Here is a 19305-nt window from a genome sequence, read left to right on the forward strand (position 1 = left end):
AGTGCTGGGGGTTGGGTGTGCAAGGGGACATGAGTGGGGGCCTGCTGGCAGGTGCCCCTCAGTGCTGGGGGGTGGGGGTGGAAGGGGACATGAGTGGGGGCCTGCAGCAGGTGCCCTGCACTGCTGGGAGGTGGGGGTGCAAGGGGACATGAGTGGGGTCCTGCTGGCAGGTGCCCTTCAGTGCTCGGGGGTGGGTGTACAAGGTGACATGAGTGGGTACCTGCTGGCAGGTGCCACTCAGTGCTGGGGGGTGGGGATGCAAGGGGACATGAGTGGTACATGAGTGGGGGCCTGCTGGCAGGTGCCCCTCAGTGCTGGGCGGTGGGGGTGAAAGGGGACATGAGTGGGACATGAGTGGGGGCCTGCTGGCAGGTGCCCCTCAGTGCTGGTGGGTGGGGGTGCAAGGGGACATGAGTGGGACATGAGTGGGGGCCTGTTGGCAGGTGCCCCTCAGTGCTGGATGGTGGGGGTGGAAGGGGACATGAGTGGGGGCCTGCTGGCAGGTTCCCCTCAGTGCTGGGGGGTGGGTGTGCAAGGAGACATGAGTGGGGGCCCGCTGGCAGGTGCCCTGCACTGCTGGGGGGTGGGGGTGCAGGGGTACATGAGTGGGACATGATGTCACGCCGCTGAGACCGTGGAAGCTATGGGCAAGATGGAGGCGTTATTAGGTCCTGATGGTCTGTCGGTGAGCGGTCCAGTCTTTTTGGTAGTCGCGGCATTTAAGGAAGCCACGCCCTCCCTGCGAGTTGCGTTGCAACTCGCTATGCTGACTTTCGATTTCGAGCCTGCGATAGCTCCTGACCTACCGAGCTCCTCTTTTGTTTTCTTGTTTGCTCTCCGCGGCTCTTCGCCTTTTCACCAGGCGAAGGCCGTTCTCTCTGGCCTTTCCATATTCCTTCGGTCTTACCATCCCTCTCTTTCACTCCTATTTCTTTCGTGTACTCTGGCATTCACTCAACCTCGCATTCGCGCACTCTCATAGTCACTTGCTCTCTCTCATTCTTACTCTCTCGCATTCACTCTACCTCGCATTCGCGCACTCTCATAGTCACTTGCTCTCTCTCATTCATATTCTCTCGCGTTCTCTCTCTCTCACCCTCACGGACTCTGTTACTCTCCTTTGCTTTCGTGCCTTCTCTCTCCATACCTACTTACCTCCGTCAGCAGTCCTCGGAGCCTCTGTTTGATCCTGCGGTGTCTGATAAGTCTTCCTTTGTGGCTCCTCATCCCATCGCCTCTCCCAAGGCGCCCTCATCCCTGCCAAGGAATCACAGTCCTGTTACTGTATTATCAATTGGACATTAGTCTCAAGACTCTTACGACTTCTGGATCCGCTGTTCCTCCAATCTATCCTCGCCAACAGCCTCACAGGGTTTTTTCTGCCTTACTGGCTTTTTCCCTGTTTTGGGAGGGGCGGACTCCCCAGGGTTCACCTGACGGTGTATTCTAATCACGGTCAAGGTGGCCTCCGGAGGAGACCGTCCCTATCTCTTCGAACGCAAGAGGGGTAAAGGACTCCTTAAGAAGGACACTGAGGAGGAGAAAACCCCGAAAGACCGGAGGAGAAGACAGAAAGTCACCAGTCACAGTGAAGATCAAGGTGAGGAGACTCCAGGGGAAGGAACTTTGGGAAGTAGTTTTGACAGTTTGCAACGCCCGACAAATACGATGGCCTCCTTGGAACAATACCAGGAGATGGTAACAGCGATTCAGGGTCTCCAGACGGAGGTTCAGAGCCTTCGAACAGAGAACATTAACTTACGGCAGCAGGTGGCAACTCGAGAGGATTTCCGAGGCGACCTGCCTCCCCTGACGTTTTCCTTCGGGAAGTATGATGGCAGTCCACAACTCCTGAAAGAATTTTTGGATGCCTGTATGATTTACTTTACCTTTCGACCTAAGGCCTATGAACTCGATAGGGCCAAGGTTGGGTTCTTGGTCTCCAACCTAGTAGGTAATGCTTTAGCGTGGGCTACTCCCTTGATAGCGCAAGCAAATCCTGCGATTAATGATTACGCACAGTTCCTTCTATTGATGCGGAACAGATTTGAACGACCAGAGGTCCAATATTCTTCATACGAAGCCCTTCTGGATCTCCGTCAGGGGAATCAAGGAGTACAGACATACGCCTCCGCATTTCTGAAGTTGGCGACGGAGGCAGGGTGGCCAGATTCAGCCCAGCAGACCCTCTTCTGACGTGGATTACATGATGAACTTAAGGACGAACTAGCCCGGATGGCACGTCCTGCTTCCTTCCCAGAGTTGGTCACGCTGTCCCTGCAATTGGAGTTTAGATTACAAGAGCGAAGATTAGAAAGGAGGAAGTTCAGACCACATCAGACCTTCGGAGTACCCGCCTCAAACCCTTCGAATCGATCGCAGCCAGAGGAACCTATGCAAATAGGATCAACTAGGGGCCCATTGACTCCCGAGGAACGAAAAAGACGCAGAGAGCAGGGTCTCTGCATGTACTGCGGATCCTCTAAGCATCTGCTTCGGAGTTGTCCCGAAGTTCCCCCGAGACGGTCGGGAAACGCGTCTCCCCGGTCTTAAGCAGGGAAAGGCACCGGGTGGAATCGATTAATCCCTGCAGTTCCAGGCAACAGGATAAGTCGAAGGAGGACCATAGACTCATGGTATTTACAGTACATCTGACGTTCGGATCTCTTGCCTCATTAGAAACTTTGGCTATGCTGGATTGCGGTGCTGCTGGAAATTTTATAGACATCCAGTGGGTTCGAGAACAAGCTATTCCCCTAATCCAGAAAGTCTGTCCTTTACCGGTAGAGGGTGTAGGCGGAGCTCCTCTCTCTTCTGGACCTATCACTCAAGAGACTTGTCCAGCCACTATGTCCTTGTTCCAACACCAGGAACAAATAACCTTTGATGTCATCAGAGCTGCCCATTTTCCCGTCATTCTGGGCATACCCTGGTTGCGTAAGCACAATCCCAGGATAGACTGGGCTACTAATACTGTGAGTTTTCAGTCTTCATATTGTTACACTTCGTGTCTTCCCCGGACATCTCCTTTCAGGGGAAAGGGAGCTGCTATTCCAACCTCCTCGGCAGTGGTTCAAACAATCCCTCCTTATTATCAGCAGTATGCCGAGATATTTGAGGACAAACTTCCCCGTACTTTACCTCCTCATCGTGCAGAGGATTGTGCCATCAATTTGAAACCCGAAGCATCTGTACCCTTTGGACGCATGTATCCGATGTCCCTACCAGAAAGAAGGGCATTGAAGGAGTATCTAGATGCTAATCTACAGAACGGCCTGATCCAAGAATCTCATTCCCCCGCTGGGGCTTCAATGTTCTTCATCCCAAAGAAGGGCTCTACAGAACTCAGGCCGTGCATTGATTATCGCGGATTGAACAGCTTGACTATAAGGGACAGATACCCTATGCCTCTCATAAAGGAGGTACTCGAAGCAGTAGAAGGAGCCTCCATATTCACCAAATTAGACCTTCGGGGAGCCTACCATCTGCTGAGAATAAAGAAAGGGGATGAATGGAAGACTGCCTTTCGAACTCCTCTGGGACACTTTGAATATAGAGTCATGCCCTTTGGTCTGGTGAATGCCCCGGCAGTCTTCCAGCGCTTTGTAGATAAGATTTTCTCTGACTTACTGTATGCCTCAGTGGTAGTCTATTTAGACGATATTTTGGTCTTTTCCTCCTCTCTCTCGGAACACCGAAGACATGTCTCCCTAGTCCTCCAAAGATTAAGGGAAAATCAGCTTCTGGTTAAGCCAGAAAAGTGCATTTTCGAGGCTGCCTCAGTGTCATACTTAGGTTTTATCGTCTCCAAGGAAGGGGTACAGATGGATCCTGAGAAGGTAAGGGCAGTCCTTAGGTGGTCTGTTCCGAAGAGTCCTAAGGACATACAGAGGTTTTTGGGTCTTTCCAACTTCTACAGAAGATTCATCCCAAACTTCTCTGACATAGTTTTACCCATCACTCGTCTTCTAAAGAAGGGCCAGAAGTTTGAATGGGATGAGGATGCTGACCAAGCCTTCTTGGTACTTAAGAAAGCCTTTACTACAGCCCCCATTCTGGTGCAACCTAACCAGTCTCTCCCCTTTGTGGTTGAAACAGATGCCTCTGGAGGGGCTATTGGAGCTGCCCTTCTACAAACCGGCAAAGATGGGGTGGAACATCCAGTGGCTTATTATTCTAGAACCCTTACACCTAGCGAAAGGAATTACTCGGTTTTGGAACGAGAGTTACTGGCTATCCGACAGGCCTGCATCGAATGGAGACATTTGTTACAGGGAGCTGCCCATCCCTTTCTGGTTCGTACTGACCACAGGAATCTGAAGATATTGCAGCAAATGGAGTGTCGTAATTCCAGACACGCTCGATGGGCCTATTTTTTTTCCCAATATGACTTCGAAATCACATATCTTCCCGGAAAGGAGAACGCCTTAGCAGACGCTCTCTCTCGGAGCCTGGAGTACCGAGAGGAAGAGAAACAGGGCCAGGATGGGATGTTTGCTGGCAAGAGAATCCTGGGAATGGTCAACTCTTTCCTACAAGAAGTAGAGCTTGCCACTAACCATATCGAGGTGTCTTCAGAGTATCAACCGCTTCTGGAGAAGAAGGGTGGTTTGTACTTTCATCAAGGCGCTCTATTTCTACCGTCTAAGGAAATCCAAACGCAAGCCCTATATTGGTGTCACGACCTTCCGTCTGCAGGTCACAAGGGACAGAGGGCAACCCTAGGCCTGGCTTCTAGATATTTCTGGTGGCCGACAATGGTAAAGGACACTAAGACCTACGTGATGAGTTGTCCAGTCTGTGCTGCCAACAAGAATACCACTCACAGACCTTTGGGCCTGCTCCAACAAGAGCCTCTACCATCCCAGCCTTGGATACATGTATCTACCGATTTTATTGTAGATCTTCCCCCCTCGGGGGGATACACAGCAATCATGGTTACTATTGACTCCCTGAGCAAGATGGCACATTTCTCTCCCTTACATGGTTTGCCTTCTGCCCCTGTGACTGCCGAGGTGTTCCTGAGAGACGTAGTGAGACTACATGGCTTGCCTCGGACCATTGTGTCTGATAGGGGTACCCAATTTACCTCCCGTTTTTGGTCAGCATTATGCAACTCTCTGGGTATTCAGAGGGCATTGTCATCTGGTTACCATCCCCAGAGTAACGGCCAGACCGAACGCCTCAATGCCACCGTTGAACAATATCTACGTTGTTTCTGCAGTCAGGAGCAGGATAAGTGGCAGTCCTATTTAGCACTGGCAGAGTTTACATATAACAACACCCAACATTCTGCTACAGGTATCAGTCCCTTCTTTTTTACCTACGGGTATCATCCAAGACACATACCTCTTTTCGAGAGTCCTTCTACTACTGTGCCCTCGGTGGATCGACATCTTCATGATCTCCGTATCATCCAAAAGGAAGCGGGACAGAAGTTGGAGGCAAGTCGGATACGTTACAAGAAGTATGCTGATAAGAAGCGATCCCCCAACCCTAACTGGGTTGTAGGAACCAAGGTGTGGTTATCAACCAAATATATCCCACGTTGGGTTCACCCAGGAAAATTCTCGGCCCGCTTCATAGGTCCGTTCCCCATTGCATCCCAAGTAAATCCTGTGGCCTTTCGATTACAATTACCACCCAAGATGAAGAGGATTCATCCTGTTTTCCATACGTCTCTCCTAAAGGCTTACGTTCCCGATCCTACGAGTCATCGTAGACCCTCTTCTTTAAGGATCGGGGATCCGGACCCCGATGAGTATGAGGTGGAAAGGCTGGTGGATTCCCGTTACAGACATGGCACCGTACAATACCTGGTCCATTGGAAAGGATACTCCACAGCAGAACGATCTTGGGAGCCCAGACGTAACATCCATGGCCCACGCCTTCTCAGACTGTTCCATCGCCTTCACCCAGGGAAGCCTGGGGGAGAAGGGATAAGGAGAGGGCATACTGTCACGCCGCTGAGACCGTGGAAGCTATGGGCAAGATGGAGGCGTTATTAGGTCCTGATGGTCTGTCGGTGAGCGGTCCAGTCTTTTTGGTAGTCGCGGCATTTAAGGAAGCCACGCCCTCCCTGCGAGTTGCGTTGCAACTCGCTATGCTGACTTTCGATTTCGAGCCTGCGATAGCTCCTGACCTACCGAGCTCCTCTTTTGTTTTCTTGTTTGCTCTCCGCGGCTCTTCGCCTTTTCACCAGGCGAAGGCCGTTCTCTCTGGCCTTTCCATATTCCTTCGGTCTTACCATCCCTCTCTTTCACTCCTATTTCTTTCGTGTACTCTGGCATTCACTCAACCTCGCATTCGCGCACTCTCATAGTCACTTGCTCTCTCTCATTCTTACTCTCTCGCATTCACTCTACCTCGCATTCGCGCACTCTCATAGTCACTTGCTCTCTCTCATTCATATTCTCTCGCGTTCTCTCTCTCTCACCCTCACGGACTCTGTTACTCTCCTTTGCTTTCGTGCCTTCTCTCTCCATACCTACTTACCTCCGTCAGCAGTCCTCGGAGCCTCTGTTTGATCCTGCGGTGTCTGATAAGTCTTCCTTTGTGGCTCCTCATCCCATCGCCTCTCCCAAGGCGCCCTCATCCCTGCCAAGGAATCACAGTCCTGTTACTGTATTATCAATTGGACATTAGTCTCAAGACTCTTACGACTTCTGGATCCGCTGTTCCTCCAATCTATCCTCGCCAACAGCCTCACAGGGTTTTTTCTGCCTTACTGGCTTTTTCCCTGTTTTGGGAGGGGCGGACTCCCCAGGGTTCACCTGACGGTGTATTCTAATCACGGTCAAGGTGGCCTCCGGAGGAGACCGTCCCTATCTCTTCGAACGCAAGAGGGGTAAAGGACTCCTTAAGAAGGACACTGAGGAGGAGAAAACCCCGAAAGACCGGAGGAGAAGACAGAAAGTCACCAGTCACAGTGAAGATCAAGGTGAGGAGACTCCAGGGGAAGGAACTTTGGGAAGTAGTTTTGACACATGAGTGGGGGCCTGCGGGCAGTTGCCCTGCACTGCTGGGGGGGTGGGGGTGCAAGGGGACATGAGTGGGACATGAGTGGGGGCCTGCTGGCAGGTGCCCCTCAGTGCTGGGGTGTGGGGGTGCAAGGGGACATGAGTGGGGGCCTGCTGGCAGGTGCCCTGCACTGCTGGGGGGTGGAGGTGCTGGGGGACATGAGTGGGGGCCTGCTGGCAGGTGCCCCTCAGTGCTGGGGGGTGGGTGTGCAAGGGGACATGAGTAGGGGCCTGCTGGCAGGTGCCCTGCACTGCTGGGGGGTGGGGGTACAAGGGGACATGAGTGGGGGCCTGCTGCTAGGTGCCCTGCACTGCTGGGGGGTGGGGGTGCAAGGGGACATGAGTGGGGGGCTGCTGGCAGGTGCCCTGCACTGCTGGGGGATGGGGGTGCAAGGGGACATGAGTGGGGGACTGCTGGCAGGTGCCCCTCAGTGCTTGGGGGTGGGTGTGCAAGGGGACATGAGTGGGGGCCTGCTGGCAGCTGCCCCTCAGTGCTGGGGGGTGGGGGTGCAAGGGGACATGTGTGGGACATGAGTGGGGGCCTGCTGGCAGGTGCCCTGCACTGGTGGGGGGTGGGAGTGCAAGGGGACATGAGTGAGGGCCTGCTGGCAGGTGCCCCTCAGTGCTGGGGGGTGGGTGTGCAAGGGGACATGAGTGGGGCCTGCTGGCAGGTGCCCTGCACTGCTGGGGGGTGTGGGTGCAGAGAGACACGAGTGGGGGCCTGCAGGCAGGGGCCCTGCACTGCTGGGGGGTGGGGGTACAAGGGGACATGAGTGGAACATGAGTGGGGGCCTGCTGGCAGGTGCCCTGCACTGCTGGGGGGTGGGGGTGCTGGGGGACATGAGTAGGGGCCTGCTGGCAGGTGCCCCTCAGTGCTGGGGGTGGGTGTGCAAGGAAACATGAGTGGGGGCCTGTTGGCAGGTGCCCTGCACTGCTGGGGGGTGGGGGTGCTGGGGGACATGAGTGGGACATGAGTGGGGGCCTTCTGGCAGGTGCCCTGCACTGCTGGGGGGTGGGGGTGCAAGGGGACATGAGTGGGGGCCTGCTGGCAGTTGCCCCTCAGTGCTGGGGGGTGGGTGTGCAAGGGGACATGAGTTGGGTCCTGTTGGCAGGTGCCCCTCAGTGCTGGTGGGTGGGGGTGCAAGGGGACATGAGTGGGACCTGAGTGGGGGCCTGTTGGCAGGTGCCCTGCACTGCTGGGGGGTGGGGGTGCAAGGGGACATGAGTGAGGGCCTGCTGGCAGGTGCCCCTCAGTGCTGGGGGTGGGTGTGCAAGGAGACATGAGTGGGGGCCTGTTGGCAGGTGCCCTGCACTGCTGGGGGGGGTGCAAGGGGGCATGAGTGGGGGCCTGCTGGCAGGTGTCCTATACTTCTGGGGGGTGGGGGTGCAAGGGGACATGAGTGGGGGCCTGCTGGCAGGGGTCCTGCACTGCTGGGGGGTGAGGGTGCAAGGGGACATGAGTGGGACATGAGTGGGGGCCTGCTGGCAGGCGCCCCTCAGTGCTGGGGGGTGGGTGTGCAAGGGGACATGAGTGGGGGCCTGCTGGCAGGTACCCAGTGCTGGGGGGTGGGGGTGCAAGGGGACATGAGTGGGACATGAGTGGGGGCCTGCTGGCAGATGCCCTGCACTGCTGGGGGGTGTGGGAGCAAGGGGACATGAGTGGGGGCCTGCTGGCAGGTGCCCCTCAGTGCTGGGGGGTGGGTGTGCAGGGGGACATGAGTGGGGGCCTGCTGGCAGGTGCCCTGCACTGCTGGGGGGTGGGGGTACAAAGGGACATGAGTGGGGGCCTACTGGCAGGTGCCCCTCAGTGCTGGGGAGTGGGGGTGCAAGAGGACATGACTGGAACATGAGTGGGGGCCTGCTGGCAGGTGCCCCTCAGTGCTGGGGTGTGGGGGTGCAAGGGGACATGAGTGAGACATGAGTGGGGGTCTGCTGGCAGGTGCCCCTCAGTGCTGCGGGGTGGGGGTGCAAGGGGACATGAGTGGGACATGAATGGGGGCCTGCTGGCAGGTGCCCCTCAGTGCTGGGGGGTGGGGGTCCAAGGTGACATCGGTGGTGGCCTGCTGGCAGGTGCCCCTCAGTGCTGGGGGGTGGGTGTGCAAGCGGACATGGGTGGGGGACTGCTGGCAGGTGCCCCTCAGTGCTGGGGGTTGGGTGTGCAAGGGGACATGAGTGGGGGCCTGCTGGCAGGTGCCCCTCAGTGCTGGGGGGTGGGGGTGCAAGGGGACATGAGTGAGGGCCTGCTGGCAGGTGCCCCTCAGTGCTGGGGGTGGGTGTGCAAGGAGACATGAGTGGGGGCCTGTTGGCAGGTGCCCTGCACTGCTGGGGGGTGGGGGTGCAAGGGGACATGAGTGGGACCTGAGTGGCGGCCTGCTGGCAGGTGCCCGTCAGTGCTGGGGGTGGGTGTGCAAGGAGACATGAGTGGGGGCCTGTTGGCAGGTGCCCTGCACTGCTGGGGGGTGGGGGTGCAAGGGGGCATGAGTGGGGGCCTGCTGGCAGGTGTCCTGTACTTCTGGGGGGTGGGGGTGCAAGGGGACATGAGTGGGGGCCTGCTGGCAGGGGTCCTGCACTGCTGGGGGGTGAGGGTGCAAGGGGACATGAGTGGGGGCCTGCTGGCAGGCGCCCCTCAGTGCTGGGGGGTGGGTGTGCAAGGGGACATGAGTGGGGGCCTGCTGGCAGGTGCCCCTCAGTGCTGGGGGGCGGGGGTGCAAGCGGACATGAGTGGGACATGAGTGGGGGCCTGCTGGCAGATGCCCTGCACTGCTGGGGGATGTGGGAGCAAGGGGACATGAGTGGGGGCCTGCTGGCAGGTGCCCCTCAGTGCTGGGGGTGGGTGTGCAGGGGGACATGAGTGGGGGCCTGCTGGCAGGTGCCCTGCACTGCTGGTGGGTGGGGGTACAAAGGGACATGAGTGGGGGCCTGCTGGCAGGTGCCCCTCAGTGCTGGGGGGTCGGGGTGCAAGGGGAGATGACTGGAACATGAGTGGGGGCCTGCTGGCAGGTGCCCCTCAGTGCTGGGGTGTGGGGGTGCAAGGGGACATGAGTGGGACATGAGTGGGGCCTGCTGGCAGGTGCCCATCAGTGCTGCGGGGTGGGGGTGCAAGGGGACATGAGTGGGACATGAATGGGGGCCTGCTGGCAGGTGCCCCTCAGTGCTGGGAGGTGGGGGTCCAAGGTGACATGAGTGGGGGCCTGCTGGCAGGTGCCCCTCAGTGCTGGGGGGTGGGTGTGCAAGCGGACATGGGTGGGGGACTGCTGGCAGGTGCCCCTCAGTGCTCGGGGTTGGGTGTGCAAGGGGACATGAGTGGGGGCCTGCTGGCAGGTGCCCCTCAGTGCTGGGGGGTGGGGGTGCAAGGGGACATGAGTGGGGGCCTGCGGCAGGTGCCCTGCACTGCTGGGAGGTGGGGGTGCAAGGGGACATGAGTGGGGTCCTGCTGGCAGGTGCCCTTCAGTGCTCGGGGGTGGGTGTACAAGGTGACATGAGTGGGGGCCTGCTGGCAGGTGCCACTCAGTGCTGAGGGGTGGGGATGCAAGGGGACATGAGTGGTACATGAGTGGGGGCCTGCTGGCAGGTGCCCCTCAGTGCTGGGCGGTGGGGGTGAAAGGGGACATGAGTGGGACATGAGTGGGGGCCTGCTGGCAGGTGCCCCTCAGTGCTGGGGGGTGGGTGTGCAGGGGGACATGAGTGGGGGCCTGCTGGCAGGTGCCCTGCACTGCTGGGGGGTGGGGGTACAAAGGGACATGAGTGGGGGCCTACTGGCAGGTGCCCCTCAGTGCTGGGGAGTGGGGGTGCAAGAGGACATGACTGGAACATGAGTGGGGGCCTGCTGGCAGGTGCCCCTCAGTGCTGGGGTGTGGGGGTGCAAGGGGACATGAGTGGGACATGAGTGGGGGTCTGCTGGCAGGTGCCCCTAAGTGCTGCGGGTTGGGGGTGCAAGGGGACATGAGTGGGACATGAATGGGGGCCTGCTGGCAGGTGCCCCTCAGTGCTGGGGGGTGGGGGTCCAAGGTGATATGAGTGGGGGCCTGCTGGCAGGTGCCCCTCAGTGCTCGGGGGTGGGTGTGCAAACGGACATCGGTGGGGGACTGCTGGCAGGTGCCCCTCAGTGCTGGGGGTTGGGTGTGCAAGGGGACATGAGTGGGGGCCTGCTGGCAGGTGCCCCTCAGTGCTGGGGGGTGGGGGTGCAAGGGGACATGAGTGGGGGCCTGCGGAAGGTGCCCTGAACTGCTGGGAGGTGGGGGTGCAAGGGGACATGAGTGAGGGCCTGCTTGCAGGTGCCCCTCAGTGCTGGGGGTGGGTGTGCAAGGAGACATGAGTGGGGGCCTGTTGGCAGGTGCCCTGCACTGCTGGGGGGTGGGGGTGCAAGGGGACATGAGTGGGACCTGAGTGGGGGCCTGTTGGCAGGTGCCCTGCACTGCTGGGGGGTGGGGGTGCAAGGGGACATGAGTGGGGGCCTGCTGGCAGGTGCCCGTCAGTGCTGGGGGTGGGTGTGCAAGGAGACATGAGTGGGGGCCTGTTGGCAGGTGCCCTGCACTGCTGGGGGGTGGGGGTGCAAGGGGGCATGAGTGGGGGCCTGCTGGCAGGTGTCCTGTACTTCTGGGGGGTGGGGGTGCAAGGGGACATGAGTGGGGGCCTGCTGGCAGGGGTCCTGCACTGCTGGGGGGTGAGGGTGCAAGGGGACATGAGTGGGACATGAGTGGGGGCCTGCTGGCAGGTGCCCCTCAGTGCTGGGGGGTGGGTGTGCAAGGGGACATGAGTGGGGGCCTGCTGGCAGGTGCCCCTCAGTGCTGGGGGGCGGGGGTGCAAGGGGACATGAGTGGGACATGAGTGGGGGCCTGCTGGCAGATGCCCTGCACTGCTGGGGGATGTGGGAGCAAGGGGACATGAGTGGGGGCCTGCTGGCAGTTGCCCCTCAGTGGTAGGGGTGGGTGTGCAGGGGGACATGAGTGGGGGCCTGCTGGCAGATGCCCTGCACTGCTGGTGGGTGGGGGTACAAAGGGACATGAGTGGGGGCCTGCTGGCAGGTGCCCCTCAGTGCTGGGGGGGCGGGGTGCAAGGGGACATGACTGGAACATGAGTGGGGGCCTGCTGGCAGGTGCCCCTCAGTGCTGGGGTGTGGGGGTGCAAGGGGACATGAGTGGGACATGAGTGGGTCCTGCTGGCAGGTGCCCCTCAGTGCTGCGGGGTGGGGGTGCAAGGGGACATGAGTGGGACATGAATGGGGGCCTGCTGGCAGGTGCCCCTCAGTGCTGGGGGGTGGGGGTCCAAGGTGACATGAGTGGGGGCCTGCTGGCAGGTGCCTCTCAGTGCTGGGGGGTGGGTGTGCAAGCGGACATGGGTGGGGGACTGCTGGCAGGTGCCCCTCAGTGCTGGGGGTTGGGTGTGCAAGGGAACATGAGTGGGGGCCTGCGGCAGGTGCCCTGCACTGCTGGTAGGTGGGGGTGCAAGGGGACATGAGTGGGGTCCTGCTGGCAGGTGCCCTTCAGTGCTCGGGGGTGGGTGTACAAGGTGATATGAGTGGGGGCCTGCTGGCAGGTGCCACTCAGTGCTGGGGGGTGGGGATGCAAGGGGACATGAGTGGTACATGAGTGGGGGCCTGCTGGCAGGTGCCCCTCAGTGCTGGGCGGTGGGGGTGAAAGGGGACATGAGTGGGACATGAGTGGGGGCCTGCTGGCAGGTGCCCCTCAGTGCTATTGGGTGGGGGTGCACGGGGACATGAGTGGGACATGAGTGGGGGCCTGCTGGCAGGTGCCCCTCAGTGCTGGATGGTGGGGGTGCAAGGGGACATGAGTGGGGGCCTGCTGGCAGTTGCCCCTCAGTGCTGGGGGGTGGGTGTGCAAGGGGACATGAGTGGGGGCCCGCTGGCAGGTATCCTGCACTGCTGGGGGGTGGGGGTGCAGGGGGACATGAGTTGGGGCCTGCGGACAGGTGCCCTGCATTGCTGGGGGGTGGGGGTGCAAGGGGACATGAGTGGGACATGAGTGGGGGCCTGCTGGCAGGTGCCCCTCAGTGCTGGGGTGTGGGGGTGCAAGGGGACATGAGTGGGGGCCTGCCGGCAGGTGCCCTGCACTGTTGGGGGGTGGAGGTGCTGGGGGACATGAGTGGGGGCCTGCTGGCAGGTGCCCCTCAGTGCTGGGGGGTGGGTGTGCAAGGGGACATGAGTAGGGGCCTGCTGGCAGGTGCGCTGCACTGCTGGGGTGTGGGGGTGCAAGGGGACATGAGTGGGTGCCTGCTGGCAGGTGCCCTGCACTGCTGGGGGGTGGGGGTGCAAGGGGACATGAGTGGGGGGCTGCTGGTAGGTGCCCTGCACTGCTGGAGGGTGGGGGTGCAAGGGGAAATGAGTGGAGGACTGCTGGCAGGTGCCCCTCAGTGCTTGGGGGTGGGTGTGCAAGGGAACATGAGTGGGGGCCTGCTGGCAGCTGCCCCTCAGTGCTGGGGGGTGGGGGTGCAAGGGGACATGAGTGGGACATGAGTGGGGGCCTGCTGGCAGGTGCCGTGCACTGGTGGGGGGTGGGAGTGCAAGGGGACATGAGTGAGGGCCTGCTGGCAGGTGCCCCTCAGTGCTGGGGGGTGGGTGTGCAAGGGGACATGAGTGGGGCCTGCTGGCAGGTGCCCTGCACTGCTGGGGGGTGGGGGTGCATAGGGACACAAGTGGGGGCCTGCTGGCAGGGGCCCTGCACTGCTGGGGGGTGGGGGTGCAAGGGGACATGAGTGGGACATGAGTGGGGGCCTGCTGGCAGGTGCCCTGCACGGCTGGGGGGTGGGGGTGCTGGGGGACATGAGTAGGGGCCTTCTGGCAGGTGCCCCTCAGTGCTGGGGGTGGGTGTGCAAGGAGACATGAGTGGGGGCCTGTTGGCAGGCGCCCTGCACTGCTGGGGGGTGGGGGTGCTGGGGGATATGAGTGGGACATGAGTGGGGGCCTGCTGGCAGGTGCCCATGCACTGCTGAGGGGTGGGGGTGCAAGTGGACATGAGTGGGGGCCTGCTGGCAGATGCCCCTCAGTGCGGGGGGTGGGGGTGCAAGGGGACATGAGTGGGACCTGAGTGGGGGCCTGTTGGCAGGTGCCCTGCACTGCTGGGGGGTGGGGGTGCAAGGGGACATGAGTGAGGCCCTTCTGGTAGGTGCCCCTCAGTGCTGGGGGTGGGTGTGCAAGGAGACATGAGTGGGGGCCTGTTGGCAGGTGCCCTGCACTGCTGGGGGTTGGGGGTGCAAGGGGACATGAGTGGGGGCCTTCTGGCAGGTGCCCTGTACTTCTGGGGGGTGGGGGTGCAAGGGGACATGAGTGGGGGGCTGCTGGTAGGTGCCCTGCACTGCTGGAGGGTGGGGGTGCAAGGGGAAATGAGTGGAGGACTGCTGGCAGGTGCCCCTCAGTGCTTGGGGGTGGGTGTGCAAGGGAACATGAGTGGGGGCCTGCTGGCAGCTGCCCCTCAGTGCTGGGGGGTGGGGGTGCAAGGGGACATGAGTGGGACATGAGTGGGGGCCTGCTGGCAGGTGCCGTGCACTGGTGGGGGGTGGGAGTGCAAGGGGACATGAGTGAGGGCCTGCTGGCAGGTGCCCCTCAGTGCTGGGGGGTGGGTGTGCAAGGGGACATGAGTGGGGCCTGCTGGCAGGTGCCCTGCACTGCTGGGGGGTGGGGGTGCATAGGGACACAAGTGGGGGCCTGCTGGCAGGGGCCCTGCACTGCTGGGGGGTGGGGGTGCAAGGGGACATGAGTGGGACATGAGTGGGGGCCTGCTGGCAGGTGCCCTGCACTGCTGGGGGGTGGGGGTGCTGGGGGACATGAGTAGGGGCCTTCTGGCAGGTGCCCCTCAGTGCTGGGGGTGGGTGTGCAAGGAGACATGAGTGGGGGCCTGTTGGCAGGCGCCCTGCACTGCTGGGGGGTGGGGGTGCTGGGGGACATGAGTGGGACATGAGTGGGGGCCTGCTGGCAGGTGCCCATGCACTGCTGAGGGGTGGGGGTGCAAGTGGACATGAGTGGGGGCCTGCTGGCAGATGCCCCTCAGTGCGGGGGGTGGGGGTGCAAGGGGACATGAGTGGGACCTGAGTGGGGGCCTGTTGGCAGGTGCCCTGCACTGCTGGGGGGTGGGGGTGCAAGGGGACATGAGTGAGGCCCTTCTGGTAGGTGCCCCTCAGTGCTGGGGGTGGGTGTGCAAGGAGACATGAGTGGGGGCCTGTTGGCAGGTGCCCTGCACTGCTGGGGGTTGGGGGTGCAAGGGGACATGAGTGGGGGCCTTCTGGCAGGTGCCCTGTACTTCTGGGGGGTGGGGGTCCAAGGGGACATGAGTGGGGGCCTGCTGGCAGGGGCCCTGCACTGCTGGGGGGTGAGGGTGCAAGGGGACATGAGTGGGACATGAGTGGGGGCCTGCTGGCAGGCTCCCGTCAGTGCTGGGGGGTGGGTGTGCAAGGGGACATGAGTGGGGGCCTGCTGGCAGGCACCCGTCAGTGCTGGTTGGTGGGGGTGCAAGGGGACATGAGTGGGACATGAGTGGGGGCTTGCTGGCAGGTGTCCTGCACTGCTGGGGGGTGGGAGTGCAAGGGGACATGAGTGAGGGCCTGCTGGCAGGTGCCCCTCAGTGCTGGGGGGTGGGTGTGCAAGGGGACATGAGTGGGGCCTGCTGGCAGGTGCCCTGCACTGCTGGGGGGTGGGGGTGCAAGGGGACATGTGTGGGGGCCTGCTGACAGGGGCCCTGCACTGCTGGGGGGTGGGGGTGCAAGGGGACATGAGTGGGACATGTGTGGGGGCCTGCTGGCAGGTGCCCTGCACTGCTGGGGGGTGGGGGTGCTGGGGGACATGAGTAGGGGCCTGCTGGCAGGTGCCCCTCAGTGCTGGGGGTGGGTGTGCATGGAGACATGAGTGGGGGCCTGTTGGCAGGCGCCCTGCACTGCTGGGGGGTGGGGGTGCTGGGGGACATGAGTGGGACATGAGTGGGGGCCTGCTGGCAGGTGCCCATGAACTGCTGGGGGGTGGGGGGGCAAGGGGACATGAGTGAGGCCCTTCTGGTAGGAGCCCCTCAGTGCTGGGGGTGGGTGTGCAAGGAGACATGAGTGGGGGCCTGTTGGCAGGTGCCCTGCACTGCTGGGGGTTGGGGGTGCAAGGGGACATGAGTGGGGGCCTTCTGGCCGGTGCCCTGTACTTCTGGGGGGTGGGGGTGCAAGGGGACATGAGTGGGGGCCTGCTGGCAGGGGCCCTGCACTGCTGGGGGGTGAGGGTGCAAGGTGACATGAGTGGGACATGAGTGGGGGCCTGCTGGCAGGCACCCCTCAGTGCTGGGGGGTGGGTGTGCAAGGGGACATGAGTAGGGGCCTGCTGGCAGGTGCCCCTCAGTGCTGGGGGTGGGTGTGCAAGGAGACATGAGTGGGGGCCTGTTGGCAGGCGCCCTGCACTGCTGGGGGGTGGGGGTGCTGGGGGACATGAGTGGGACATGAGTGGGGGTCTGCTGGCAGGTGCCCATGCACTGCTGGGGGGTGGGGGTGCAAGGGGACATGAGTGAGGCCCTTCTGGTAGGTGCCCCTCAGTGCTGGGGGTGGGTGTGCAAGGAGACATGAGTGGGGGCCTGTTGGCAGGTGCCCTGCACTGCTGGGGGTTGGGGGTGCAAGGGGACATGAGTGGGGGCCTTCTGGCAGGTGCCCTGTACTTCTGGGGGGTGGGGGTGCAAGGGGACATGAGTGGGGGCCTGCTGGCAGGGGCCCTGCACTGCTGGGGGGTGAGGGTGCAAGGGGACATGAGTGGGACATGAGTGGGGGCCTGCTGGCAGGCACCCCTCAGTGCTGGGGGTGGGTGTGCAAGGGGACATGAGTGGGGGCCTGCTGGCAGGTGCCCCTCAGTGCTGGGTGGTGGGGGTGCAAGGGGACATGAGTGGGACATGAGTGGGGGCTTGCTGGCAGGTGCCCTGCACTGCTGGGGGGTGGGAGTGCAAGGAGACATGAGTGAGGGCCTGCTGGCAGGTGCCACTCAGTGCTGGGGGGTGGGTGTGCAAGGGGACATGAGTGGGGCCTGCTGGCAGGTGCCCTGCACTGCTGGGGGGTGGGGGTGCAAGGGGACATGTGTGGGGGCCTGCTGACAGGGGCCCTGCACTGCTGGGGGGTGGGGGTGCAAGGGGACATGAGTGGGACATGTGTGGGGGCCTGCTGGCAGGTGCCCTGCACTGCTGGGGGGGTGGGGGTGCTGGGGGACATGAGTTGGGTCCTGTTGGCAGGTGCCCCTCAGTGCTGGTGGGTCGGGGTGCAAGGGGACATGAGTGGGACCTGAGTGGGGGCCTGTTGGCAGGTGCCCTGCACTGCCGGGGGGTGGGGGTGCAAGGGGACATGAGTGAGGGCCTGCTGGCAGGTGCCCCTCAGTGCTGGGGGTGGGTGTGCAAGGAGACATGAGTGGGGGCCTGTTGGCAGGTGCCCTGCACTGCTGGGGGGTGGGGGTGCAAGGGGGCATGAGTGGGGGCCTGCTGGCAGGTGTCCTGTACTTCTGGGGGGTGGGGGTGCAAGGGGACATGAGTGGGGGCCTGCTGGCAGGGGTCCTGCACTGCTGGGGGTGAGGGTGCAAGGGGACATGAGTGGGACATGAATGGGGGCCTGCTGGCAGGCGCCCCTCAGTGCTGGGGGGTGGGTGTGCAAGGGGACATGAGTGGGGGCCTGCTGGCAGGGGCCCTGCACTGCTGGAGGGTGGGGGTGCAAGGGGACATGAGTGGGACATGAGTGGGGGCATGCTGGCAGATGCCCTGCACTGCTGGGACGTGTGGGAGCAAGGGGACATTAGTGGGGGCCTGCTGGCAGGTGCCCCTCACTGCTGGGGGGTGGGTGTGCAGTGGGACATGAGTGGGGGTCTGCTGGCAGGTGCCCTGCACTGCTGGGGGGTGGGGGTACAAAGGGACATGAGTGGAGGCCTGCTGGCAGGTGCCCTGCACTGCTGGGCGGTGGGGGTGCAAGGGGACATGAGTGGGGGCCTGCTGGCAGGTGCCCCTCTGTGCTGGGGGGTGGGTGTGCAGGGGGACATGAGTGGGGGCCTGATGGCAGATGCCCTGCACTTCTGGGGGTGGGGGTGCAAGGGGACATGAGTGGGGGCCTGCTGGCAGGGGCCCTGCACTGCTGGGGGATGAGGGTGCAAGGGGACATGAGTGGGGGCCTGCTGGCAGGCGCCCCTCAGTGCTGGGGGGTGGGTGTGCAAGGGGACATGAGTGGGACATGAGTGGGGGCCTGCTGGCAGGTGCCCTGCACTGCTGGGGGGTGGGGGTGCAAGGGGACATGAGTGGGACATGAGTGGGTCCTGCTGGCAGATGCCCTGCACTGCTGGGGGGTGTGGGAGCAAGGGAACATGAGTGGGGGCCTGCTGGCAGGTGCCCCTCAGTGCTGGGGGGTGGGTGTGCAGGGGAACATGAGTGGGGGCCTGCTGGCAGGTGCCCTGACTGCTGGGGGGTGGGGGTACAAAGAGACATGAGTGGGGGCCTGTGGGGGTGGAAGGGGACATGAGTGGGGGCCTGCTGGCAGGTGCCCCTCAGTGCTGGGGGGTGGTTGTGGTTGTGCAGGGGGACATGAGTGGGGGCCTGCTGGCAGGTGCCCTGCACTGCTGGGGGGTGGGGGTGCAAGGGGGCATGAGTGGGGGCCTGCTGGCAGGTGTCCTGTACTTCTGGGGGTGGGGGTGCAAGGGGACATGAGTGGGGGCCTGCTGGCAGGTGCCCCTCAGTGCTGGGGGGTGGTTGTGCAGGGGGACATGAATGGGGGCCTGCTGGCAGGCGCCCCTCAGTGCTGGGGGGTGGGTGTGCAAGGGGACATGAGTGGGGGCCTGCTGGCAGGTGCCCTGCACTTCTGGAGGGTGGGGGTGCAAGGGGACATGAGTGGGACATGAGTGGGGGCCTGCTGGCAGATGCCCTGCACTGCTGGGACGTGTGGGAGCAAGGGGACATTAGTGGGGGCCTGCTGGCAGGTGCCCCTCACTGCTGGGGGGTGGGTGTGCAGTGGGACATGAGTGGGGGTCTGCTGGCAGGTGCCCTGCACTGCTGGGGGGTGGGGGTACAAAGGGACATGAGTGGGGGCCTGCTGGCAGGTGCCCTGCACTGCTGGGCGGTGGGGGTGCAAGGGGACATGAGTGGGGGCCTGCTGGCAGGTGCCCCTCTGTGCTGGGGGGTGGGTGTGCAGGGGGACATGAGTGGGGGCCTGCTGGCAGATGCCCTGCACTTCTGGGGGTGGGGGTGCAAGGGGACATGAGTGGGGGCCTGCTGGCAGGGGCCCTGCACTGCTGGGGGGTGAGGGTGCAAGGGGACATGAGTGGGGGCCTGCTGGCAGGTGCCCTGCACTG

Source organism: Ambystoma mexicanum, chromosome 11 (genome assembly GCF_040938575.1).
Source record: "Ambystoma mexicanum isolate Mex_15411 chromosome 11, UKY_AmexF1_1, whole genome shotgun sequence".
NCBI classification, from domain to species: domain Eukaryota; kingdom Metazoa; phylum Chordata; class Amphibia; order Caudata; family Ambystomatidae; genus Ambystoma; species Ambystoma mexicanum.